The following is a 12816-nucleotide window of genomic DNA, read 5'->3' as shown; positions in this document are numbered from 1 at the left end:
TATATTTGGGTTGCCATTTCCGTTGTCTTGCCCTCTCCACGTTGCTGCTTGCCACTCGGTTGTTTTTCTCTGATGCTTTGTCTGGAACTCTCATGCCTACCCTTTCTCTGTTGTCTACGTTGTCACTCCCCTTTACACACCCACACACACACACACACAGACACACTTACATACTCATGCGCACACACACATACACACACACACACTTACACTCATGCGCACACACATACACACACACACCCACACACATAGTTACACTCTCGTGCGCGCACACACACACACTCTCTCTCTCTCTCTCCTGCCTTCTGTTTTTCCAGACAGTGTCTCAGGCTCCCCCCACCCCCCCTCTCTTTCTCTCTCTCTCTTTCTCTGTGTGTGCTGAAACCTCTCTGCCTCCTCTATTGATTTCTTTGACTCTCTCCCTCTTTGCTACCCCATCTGCTGCTCTCCCCTCGGCCAGCGCAAGGGGACACGGAAGGGCAGTCGCGCCCGAGCAAGGGCCACGGGTTCGACGGGTGTGTGCAGTTTCAACGGAGACATGAGTAGGGACAGGTGGGCGGTCGCAGGGCTCGGCGAGTTCATCGAAAGTGTGCTGGATCTTCCTGCACCTCTTTTACTTTAAGCTGTTTCTCCTTTTTGTTTTGGATGAGTTGAGGTGCAATGGAAGACGGGAATTGATATATCCTGTATCCCCCCCCCCCCCCCCTGTTGTGGAAATGGACAAACCGAATGCAAATGGGGAAACAACAGGATGAGAAATGAATATCCTATTATCTTATTTACCTCTCTGTGTTTTTTCAGATTAACAATCACCCGTAGAGAATAGAATGGCTTTTCTTTCCTTTTTTTGTTTTCCCTTTTAAGTTAACGTTGTAAAAAAAAATGGATAAAAGAATTCTGTAGCCTATCTTTATGGTTTCTCTTTTGGTTTTATTCCTTATTTGTTCCTATTTTCCTCTTTTTACTTTTGTTGAAAAATAATAAAACTGGATAAGAGGAGTGTGTGTGTGTGTGTGTGTGTAAGTGCTGTTCATTAGGAGTGGCTTATGTTGACTCTTCTACCAGTAGATTAGCCTATGTCTGATCTTTGGTCTTAGGACTCCAGTGAAGTCATTGAGTACAGTATTGTTGGATGAAGGCTTTGTAAAACTGCAAGAGATACATCACAGTTAGGGAGGTTTAAAGTCTTCAAGTCAAAAAGCAAGCATTAATGACATTTTTTGTTTGCCTGATTGACTCTGCTTGTGTTCCTTTAGTTTAGGTCGTACAATTCAAAATGTGTTTTGGGTATTGCAGCACTGAGGACATGCCAATTGCTTTCTTAGATGTAGGGTTGTAATTGTATCTCCAGGCCACTGTTAGATTATTCTTGTGTTCCCAAACTATGGGACTAAATGATTCATTGATAACATCTCATAAAATACTTTAAAGAGGATTTATGTTTTACCTAGTTGTGGACAGTTCATGTGTTGTGTAGGCTACATTATTAATATGGTCAATCTTAATACATTAAACTTCTTACACTTTGGAGAGTAGAGCAGAGTAGGCTAACACAAAACCATAGTGCATATACAAGTAGGCCTAGATAATTGCTGTACTACACTGCTAATGTTGTGCTGGAGGAGCAAACTGAACAGCCCTCCGATTAAATTCTTATTAGTTGAGATGCTGTAATGAAAGTCTAATGACATATAATGTAGTTAGCAGCAAACAATGCTGCTTTCTGAGTGCTAGTGTACTACACTGAACTACATTTGGATTGTGGTTGAGTTATTATGACCGCCGCGCAGCGAAGAAATTTTTTTTTTCTTTTTTTTTTTTTTTTCTTTTTCGCATGCCCAAATTTCCGTCAATGAGTCCCGGGACACTGAAAGACCGGGGTACACGAAACTTGGTGGGCATGTAACCCCACATGGATAGCATGGAACCATCGATTTTCTTTTTGATCTGTAGCCCCCCCCCCCCCCCCCCCCCCGCTGGACTGGACCCCCGAAAGGAGGGTAGGGCAGATACAGTTTTCTGTGAATATCTCGAGAACCGTAGGGCCTAGTAGGTCCACCTTTTTTATGTATGTTGGTCTTAAGGGGGCATGTCAACCCATCCCGTTACCACTTATTTCATGTATAGCGCCACCTAGTTAAAAATTAAAAAGCAAAACATTAGGTGTTTTCATCACAATATCTCTGGCTGACAAGGTCAAAACTGCACGAAATTAAAAGTGTAGGATCATTATGACACCCTCCGAATGCATGCCAAGTTTTGTGTACTTTCGTTCATGGGGGGCCTTACAATAAAATAATTTATGTGTACATTTAGTGACATACACCAACAAGGATTCCCGGGACACTGAAAGACCGGGGTACACAAAACTTGGTGGGCATGTACCCCCACATGGATAGCATGGAACCGTCATTTTTCATTTTGATCTGTAGCCCCCCCGCTGGACTGGACCCCCGAAAGGAGGGTAGGGTAGACACAGTTCTCTGTGAATATCTTGAGAACTGTAGGGCCAAGGATGACCATTTTTTTCCGTATGTTTGCCTCCAGGGGTCATGTTAACCCATTTCATGTGCACACATGTGCACAAACAGATACACACACACACACACACATACATTCACAGTAATCATACGTATGACACATACTCACACAGTAGACATATGTACGCTTGCATGCACAGGCACATACGCAGGCACACGCACAAGCACGCACACACACACACACCCACACACACACACACACACTCACTCACACACACACACACCCACACACATAACATAAACATAACACAAACAATCAAGAATTTCTCAGAATTATGAACAGGCAAGATGGAGGTGGGGTTGTATAAAATTTATTTTACATGTGAAATCTATGAACTAATCATGTTTTGGTACTTGTTGTCTAGCAGATACCAGTGAGAATTGAGTGTGGATAATGCAATTTAGTGAGACAGTTAGAATCATATAGGCCTTTCAGCGTGATTTCTTTTTGTGGAAAAAATGTGCTGGACTGGGCGGCGGTCATATTTTGTACCGCTCTGCGGTACATCTAGTTATTCTGTTATTTCAGCGGTAGATTTGAATTTAGGTGAATTTAGTTGGTGATAGAATTACATTTTTGAAATTTACATAAATTAAAAAACATTCAAAGGTAGGCTATGAGGTCTCTGCCTGCCAAATTGTCGATGGTTCATGAAAGGAACCCCCCTGCCGTGATTTTGTGATTGCAGAATGTAGGGACCTAGGGTTGAAAGGGCTTCAATGAATTGGTATTAACAGGGACACCATGCCATTAGTCTCTCGCAATATTGCTGATGATATTGCAAATTATAACAACAGTCTGCAGGGACTGATATTGTAGATCTTGCCAGTGGCTCCCCCAGAAAATATTAACAGAGGTGACCAGATGAGGCCATTGCAAATCTTGGGGTGGCACACCAAAACAAAACAACTGGGGGGGGGGGGGGGGGGGGGCTGTCAAACCCATGTCATGAACTGTTGTGAAGTTACATTTGGTATTTCAATTAATAGTACCCACTATAAAATATCACATATTAGTCCTTTGAGGCCTGGGCTATTTTCAATGTAATTTTACTGTTAAGCTCCGGTCATTGTAAGGGCCATATCGTTAATTTTCTCGTGAACCGCTTATCACCTAGCCGCTAATATCATTTGAAAGCTCCAGTTCATGTGATATCGGTGTGATTTATGAGAGATAAGCACTCTGAGCAATTCAATAGAGAATAATTGGTGTGAACTATTTTTTGTAATAATGTAAATAAATGTTGTAATAAGGGGGGTTGATAATCTTAGGGTGTCTTCAGCCCCCCCAAAATAGGCCTAACAACGTGGAATGCAGATCACAATGCAGACTAAATCTGTGTAACATGTATTTGCGTTGCCTGAGGTGTTTTTACCCTACTTGGCTATCCTGTATGGCTAATATATGATTTTAGCTAGATGCTGTTTGTGTGAGGTAGAGGTGTAGCCTACTATATACTTGCTTTGTGATGATGGATGGTAGTAAACAGACATTCTTGCTTTCATGACATGGCGCTCCCATGTAGTTTGCAAAATGAGATGTTGGACAAAGCAATTGATTGAGTGGTGATGGTGCCACCATCAGACACCTCCCTCTGACTCCTTGTGTCCTTGTGCTTCCTAAGATTGGTTGATGGATTCAAAACAAAACTGTTCAGTGGTAATATGATACCTTGAGTCAATGAGGATTTTCATTTTATTGAAGTGTAAGCTCTTACAGGGTTTATTTTCACCGCAGCATGCTCCTGTGTTGCCTTATTACATTACATTACATTACATTACATTACATTACATTTGATTACATTTGGCTGACACATTTTTAGCCAAAGCGACTAACAACATGGTAAACAGTTTAAGTTTTAAAGCAATTCTCTCAACAATTTCAGGATAATTTAAAAACGGTAGAGTACAGTAAGAATAAGTGCATTAGTGAGTGCTGTTTTTGAACAGTTGAGTGTCAGTTCAAGACGGGTGGTAAGTGCTATAGGATCAGCTATACTTGTAAGTGGTTTTATGAGGAGATGTTCTCTAAAGAGCTGGGTCTTCAGGAGTTTTTTGAAAATAGAGAGGGATGTCCCTGCCCTTGTAGGAACTGGCAGTGTGTTCCACCAATGAGGAACAACAGATGAGAAAAGTTTGGATTGGCCTGAGCGTACAGGTGGTAGAGCTAGACGTCGTTCGTCTGAGTAGCGCAACGGTCTGGAGGTAGCGTATGTGTATGAGGGCATTCAAGTAGGTGGGAGCAGAACCGGAGACTACTTTGTAGGCAAGCGTTAGAGCCTTGAATTTGATCCGGGCTGCCATAGGTAGCCAGTGTAGCTGGATGAGCAACGGGGTAACATGTGCCCTTTTGGGTTGGTTGTAGACCAGGCGCGCCGCTGCGTTCTGGATCATCTGAAGGGGTTTCACTGTGCAGGCTGGGAGACCTGTCAGGAGGGCGTTGCAGTAGTCAAGTCGTGAGATGACTATTGCCTAAACCAGGAGTTGGGTAGCATCTTGAGTCAAGTAAGTCCTGATTTTCCGTATGTTGTAGAGTGCGAAACGGCACGACCGGGCGACTGAGGCAACATGATCTGAGAAGGTTAGTTGGCTGTCGAGAACAACTCCTAGATTTCTTGCAGTCCTGGTAAGTGAAACAGACAGGGAGTCAAATTTGATGTTGATGTCATGGTGTATGGTAGGTTTAGCTGGGAGGACCGGCAGTTCAGTTTTTGAGAGGTTCAGCTGGAGGTGGTGTGCCTTCATCCATGTAACTATGTCTGAGAGGCAATCCGAGATCCGTGCTGAAAGAACAGATAGAGCTGTGTGTCGTCTGCATAGCAGTGGTATGAGAAGCCATGCGAATGGATAATCTGTCCCAAGGAGGTGGTGTAGATAGCAAAGAGAAAGGGGCCCAGCACTGAGCCCTGAGGGACCCCTGTGGTGAGATGGTGAGGTGCAGATAGCTGTCCAAGCCATGATACGTTAAACGAGCGTCCTGTGAGGTAGGATTCATACCAGGAGAGAGCAGAACCGGATATTCCCATGTTAGAGAGTATAGAGAGAAGGATGCGGTGATTAACCGTGTCAAAGGCAGCCGATAAGTCAAGCAGAATGAGTACTGATGACCGAGCGGTCGCCCTGGCTTCTTTTAAGGCTTCTGTTACAGACAGCAGAGCCGTTTCGGTAGAGTGGCCGCCTTTGAACCCAGACTGATTTGGATCCAGAAGGTTGTTCTGTGAAAGGAAGTCAGAGACCTGTTTGGAGACTGCTCGTATTGAGCCTTTGGATAGGAAAGGCAGGAGTGAGACAGGGTGGTAGTTCTCAACTTGAACAGGGTTGAGAGAAGTTTTCTTAAATAACGGTGTTACCCGGGCCATTTTGAACGCTGTTGGAAATGTGCCAGAGGTTAGCGAGGCATTGATCACATGTGTGATAGCTGGTGCGATGGTCGAGCTGATGGACTGAAGTAGGCTCGTAGGTATAGGGTCCAACGAGCATGTGGTAGGACGGCTGCATGTCAGGAGTCTAGATACTTGGATTGAGGCGTAAAATGCTGAAAAAGATGTTCCAGCAGCCCCTAGAGGTTGTAGGAGTGTGGTATCTGATTCTGATGCGTTTTGTGTGCATGTAGAGAATTGACTGCTGATTTTTTCGCCACTTTGTTTGTAAAAAAAGGAGGCAAGGATATCCGCAGTAAGGCTGGATGGAGGATGAGGCAGCTGAGGGTTGAGTAGCGATTTGAAGGTTGAGAAAAGTTTTCGAGTGTCTGTAGCGCTGTTGATTTTGTCATTGTAGAAAGCCGTCTTAGCAGCAGTGATGCGAAGGAGATTAGGAGTGTCTAGCCTTATAGTTATCCACATTTTGAAAAGTAACGAAGCTGAATGTAAACAGCACTCTTGCCCCCCCCCCCCCCCCACACACTCTCCACCCAACACCCCCCCCCCTTTCCTTTTCCTCTGACCTTTTCATCTTTCTGCCAAAAAAAAGTACAAGTGCGTGCTCTGTAAGGGGAGCGACCTGATTGGCTGACAGAAAACAAGAGTAGCTGGGAGTGAGAACAGCGACAGAAGGGTAAGTGATCACACATTCAGGAAGAAATCTTAATTTTTAACTTAGATATCCTCCTTCATTTGGATGTGTGGAGTGATATCCCTCTTTCATAATCCTTCCCTAAAGCTTTCAGAGCTTCATTCTTAGTTGTCTTTAGACGAGACTAAAGTTTTGCCCTCCTCTCTTAGCCCTAATCGTCCCTGCTCATATTCTCATTGAGATTGGCACTCATGTGCAGCTTTTATTTATTGGGACTGGGACCTATCTCCAGTGATGCAGAGATAATGCACTCACTCAACACTCAATTAGGACTTTGACAAATAAGCTGTGCAGGTGACTGAAAAAAAACAACATGGATGCAAAACAAATCAACCTTTAATCAAATGTTTGCATGGTATGATTGTGTCTGCTGATAACCCCTTGCTGATAGAATAACCCTTATAAGCATGAAAACTGTCAGGAAGTTGGAGAGGTCAGCAAGATGTTCCCAATGAGGTTGCATATTCACCAGCAATTGATGCCAGTTAGCATAGGGACTTGTTGGAAGACTTTCAGGGGGCCAATTTAAAGAAGGCTAAGGAATGGATTGTGGTTACCAGACACTGGATATTAAATCCACAGAAGAAAAACAAAAGGATACAAATGAGCAGCACTCCAGCTAGGTTTTGCCCACGTGTATCTTTAACTAGTGAGCCATGCCAGTTTAATCCTTGCCGGCTGCTTAAGGCTATGGCTTTGCTGTGCTACACCCACACACGGTTTCACCAATTAGCCTGATATTACTCCCAGGGGTGTCTCCACTGCTGATGAACGGCATTGTGCTAGCCACTTTGAGATGGTGGAGGAAAGGACAATGGCTACCAGCAGAGTGAATGAGCCACTGCTGGTGTGTGAGAGAAAGTTTATGAGTGTGTGTGTGTGTGTGTGTGTGTGAGAGAGAGAGAGATTGTGTGTGTTTATATATGTGTGCCCCTGTGAGTCTCTGGTGTGGGAGGGTGTTTGTTTAATGGTAATTACGACGATCAAAGTAGGACATGGTAGTCGGAGTTTGATTCATTTACAAATGCAGCAGAAGTCCGATTTCCGGGCATCGGATGAAAGCAGGGACGCTCCAAAGGCGTCTGATTAGATTTGCGGCAATTATCTCTGAGTGTGGGTGTGTAATTACAGCCCAGTGTTGGATGTGCTAATATTCCACACAACCACTTGAGTCATTAATGAGTAGGTCACTCATGTTGTATTAGCATTGTCAGCCCATCTCTCTCTCTCTCTCTTTCTCTCTCCCTCCCTCCCCCCCCCCCTCTCTCTCTCTCTCACTTAGTCTCCATCTTTGAAACTCCAGTTACAGATTCACTTTGCATCTGAAGTGTACTGAAAGTGGGTTTTAACATCTGTGGGATCACTTTCACAGCGCTAAAGCCCCTTTGTGCATCCATAGTGTAAATAGCCTGCCATACTACTGAACGTGTGTTTAGTCTCCTTATTTTCCCATAGACCATAAACTACACTGTTGCCACACTACATTATATCACAACCTATCACACAGTATGTCATTAACCTTTGACAGTGCATCTCCTTGATTCAAAGAATGGTTCACTAGCTCTCTACCTATTGAAGATCCAGTACAGAAGCCTCTCCTCACTCTGCTGTCTCTGGGCTTGAGGGGAAATCTTCCACCTTGCAGGGGGAATGTTCCAGAATGCAGGGGGAATGTTCCAGAATGCCCTCCTCAGCACATCCCCCTGGCTGGTTAAATCTGCTGTTGCTAAGCTACATGACTGAGCCTCTGGTAAGCCTGTGACATTCAGGGGCCAGCCCCTCTGCTGGAGGGGTCAGCGGCTCCCGCCACACATCCCTGAACACTTATTAATATCACCTGGGAGTCCCTTTTCTCCACCCCCACTCCACCTCCCCTACACACTCCCCTCTTCCTCTGACCTTTTTCAGCAAAGAAGGCTGACAATGTGGCTCTCACCCACCCCCCCCCTCATTTCTTTTCCAATAATACGGAGATAAACCGATCAAAGGGGTGAATATTTAATGATGCATTAGCGATGACCGAGGCGTTCTCTTTCTTTGGACAAGAGAAGAGGAGAATATAAGGAGGAGGAGGAGGAGGAGAGGAGAAGTGGACAAGACGATGGAAGGGTGAAGCCTCCGAGGGAGGAGTGGCGGGGACAGTGGAGGAGATATGATCATTGGTCGGCGACGTGGTGGTCGGTGGTCAGACTCTACTGTGTGGCTTTTCCCTGGACAAGCTGTACATGTATCTGGTCTACATCAGTTGTTTATTAGATTAGGCTGCGCTCACATCTGTGAATACTAATAAACCGCAATGCATTTTTTAACTGCTTGTTTATGTCAGGCCAGGAGGTAATTTGCACATGAATGGGGACATGCAGTCTAATGAATGATCCAGATGCATATGATCAGCGTGTGATGCCTTGTTCTCATGGCTGTCCATGACCGGGAGGTACAGCCACCGGCCAGGTGCTGTTTTTTTAGGACTCTGCAGTGTCTGAGACATTAAACCGTCATTTGACACAGACCCAGGGAGGTCCATTCACTAATGCTGACATGGCCATGATGCAAAGGCTGCTGAATGGGGTGATGGTTATCTGTCCTTGGTCCATGTGGTGCATAGGAATGGTCAAGCTGAACAGTTTCTATAGTATCTAAAGTGATAAGGATTCCCAACAACCATCCTTGGTTGAAGTTATTTTTAACAGCAAGGGTTGAACTAATTTGTGAAAACAAATATTACATGGTCCAACGTTGACTTCTTATTCATAAAATATTGACAAAAAGAGTGCACACTAAATTCAAGGGAAAGAATTCTGTTTTCACTTCACATGAAAGAGAATTATTTCTCCCCTTACAAAAGGTGAATTAGAAGTCCTAGTCTATAGCCCTGCCATGGGCTACTACAGTCTTTTTTTCCATAGAGCCTGACAGCACCAGCAGTAGCAGCAGCATATACAGTACAGTCTGAGTTTGCTCCGTGAGCTGCGTGTCTGCATTCACGGGGAGTTCCTCCTGTCCACCCCCACCGCAGGTGGACTGTCTTATCTCCCTCGGCCTGGGTGGCTGCCATCATTGATTTCCCCGCATCCTTCCAGCCTTTTTCCATATAACCCAGGGCAGCCGTTTTTGTGTTTTCCTGGGCTCCATTCTCTTCTCATTTTTTTTCCTGGCAGATGAGAAGAAACTCCTTTTTTTCTCTCCTGGTTGTGGGCTGTAGACACTGAGCCTAGCGGCTTTGACTTCTGTGGGTCCAGTTGGGTCAGGGGGACCAGACGAGAGAGGAGGAGGTGAATGCTGTATGTTAATCATGCACTCTAAAAATGAATGTATTGAAAACAATACAACTTGCATTGTTTTTAACACATCTCTGTGTCCAGATAGGGACAACACAGTTTGTGTTGTTTACTTTTTTTATTTGTTACGCAATGTTATGAAATTATAGCCTAGAAATCTATAATTCATAAATAGTCCAGCAACCCTCCGTTGGCTTGCGAGCCGGAAAAATTAAACTTCGATAAGGCCAATCACATTGTGTATAGAGACGGTAGGCGGGCTTAACATAATGATGACAGAGTTGCGACGGTTCGGCGTGAATTCCATTCTACTTGAAAACAAAGAAGATGGATGTTGCTGTAGGCGAACAGCGTGACACGAGTTAAACTTTTTTTAAGTTGGCAAAAGTTTGAACAACTAGCCAACTAGCTCCGCTGGTGGGAAAATGCATGGGACTCATGAGTTGTAGCGCTATCTTATTGCGTGCAGAGGGAATTTGAAAGACAACCGTTTATCCCGCCCCTCGGACTGAGCACTGCGAATGGTGAGTCCCCAGACGCTACATCTTGATGTGGGTCTGGCTCATCGGGCTATTGAAATTACACAACTTGCATTGAACACAACTTGCATTGTTTTTCAAACACATCTCTGTGTCCAGATAGGGACAACACATTCCTTTTAAGAGTGTGCCGACACTGACCAAACACGTCTCCCAGGTGACCCTCAGGGGGCGTTCATCTGGCCAGCTCTGAAGCCACCCACGTCAAGTGTCCAGTATTCATTATTTCACTGACATGATAACAATAATCATAATTGACAGTAATTCACTGGCACTATCTCCAGAGCCTGTCCACTATTAAAAGTTATCTGGTATCTACTATACCAAAAACCTAGTAATGAGGTGTCATTGTTGTTGTGTTGACACTGTTGACTGCATTGTGAGGATAAGTGATACATGTTGAAATGTTTTTTTCCCCTCTTTTGCTTATCACTGATGTAAATGGAGAGAGTGAGAGGAGAAGCAGATGCGTCTAACGATGACTAATGCTCCTCTGGTGAACAATGTGTGAGCCCACCCTCTGCTTATGAGGGCCTGGCCGGGGTCGCATCTGTTGCCCCTCCGTGCAAAGTTGTGAACATTAATGATCTGATAGCACCTGATTCCCTGAGTGTGTGTGTTTGTGTGTTAGTGTGTGTGTGTGTGTGTGTATGTATGTATGTGTGTGTGTGTGTGTGCGCGCACGCCTCCTATCCTTCTCTCGGCGGTTGGCAGCTGAGCCTTCATGATCACCAACCCCCTCATCTGCCAGGGGATGGGAATGATGATCATCTCTCTCTCTCTCTATCTATCTCTCTCTGTCTCTCTCTCTCTCTGTCTATCTCTCTCACACACACACACACCTGTATTATTTCTTTCTGGCGGGGAGGGGGTGGCTTCAGGAAGGCGCCTATGGAAAGAAATGTCCCTCCCCAGGAAAACCAGGCTTGTCTGTCAGAGAAGGGTGAAAATGCAATCTCTCTCACACACATTCCCCACCCCTGGATTCCATTACTGTGGCAGTGATAAAATGTCCTAATGACGTTCCTAGCGCTATCTCCATCTCCAAGGTGCAGATCGAAACATAAATTCTCGGGCATCCGTGTGGCCACCTAATTGTTAATTGCTGTAATCTTGCATTACAGCGGACGGGGCTCTAACAAATAGTGTCTGTGTGCTGCTGGCACAGAAAGCAATGAAGAGAGAGGGGGCATCAATCTTCCTTCCTTCTTTCCGCAGCACTCCATATCTCACCATCTTGCCGATGGCTTGGTGTATTAAAAACATGTTTCCTGGCTGGATGGCTCCAACCAATGGCTGGCCATGTGATGACGTTCAGTCCTTCCTTCCTGGCTTTGCAGGAGGAGGTGAAAGCCCAGGGTTAGTGCAGGTTTGGCTCCACTGTCACAAGCATTGCTGGTGTGGGATCACGAGAGTTCTTATTCTGTGCAAACACACACACACACACACACACACACACACAGCGTAAGATCTACTCCATTCACCATTTGGCCATTCCGTTTTGGACTGTAGACTGATATAACTTTACAGCGCGAAAGCTATGCCTCTAAGGAATAATGAATGATTATCAAAAAGAAATCTATAAAGAATTGATATTGATTGATTGATTTTATGACTGCTTTACTCGTCCGGAGTTAATAAGTAAAGATCATTTCCAGTTAATCAATAGTCTATTTAGAATGGATAAAATAAAAATCTTGAACACAGTAATGTCTTTGTTTCAGATTAGGTCTCTAAAATGTGTATTTGATCACTGCAAAGTTTAGAGCATTTTACAGTCCATTCTGTGCACTCTGTTGATGCTGCCTTATAGAGATGGATGCCTAATTAGCTCTGATAACACGCAGTCTCACTGGACGAAATACAGTTCAAATTAATGCAGTTTGTCCTCAACAGCTAAATCCATTTTAATGGAACTGCAGCTCCGATGGACAATAGTGAAGCCCCAGCAGACCCGAACAGAAACTTTTTAATGGAGGCCATTAGTCGTCTCTTGCTTTCATGCAGAACTTCCTAAAGTCAACACTCCCTCCCGTTAATGTGCTGTTCAGTGACTCAGCCTGAAACACTGATCTTTAAATGCTCTATTTACTTTCTTCATGCTATCTTAAAGCATACTAAATTTAACTGTTAACAGCACACTTGACATGGACATAAAGACAACATAGTGAGCACAGATACGCAGACTTGATTAGATATCAGAGTGAGCGCTTATAGGGAATTGTAATGGGGGAGAGAAGCACTCCCTCTGGAGCAAATTCTTTTAAATAAAACTTGAAATAGATCCTAATGAACAGATATGCTCATCAAAGCATTGCTTTATGTGTCTGATGGAAAGGCTATGGTGAGCGTACACTGACTACTTAATTGTCATTGTTTCTCATGCGT

Source organism: Alosa pseudoharengus, unplaced genomic scaffold (genome assembly GCF_046254945.1).
Source record: "Alosa pseudoharengus isolate Yale_2024_CS ecotype anadromous, Long Island Sound unplaced genomic scaffold, YU_APseudo_1.1 YU_APseudo_1.1_scf_22, whole genome shotgun sequence".
Classification (NCBI taxonomy): domain Eukaryota; kingdom Metazoa; phylum Chordata; class Actinopteri; order Clupeiformes; family Clupeidae; genus Alosa; species Alosa pseudoharengus.
Note: the sequence above shows the minus strand (reverse complement) of the source record.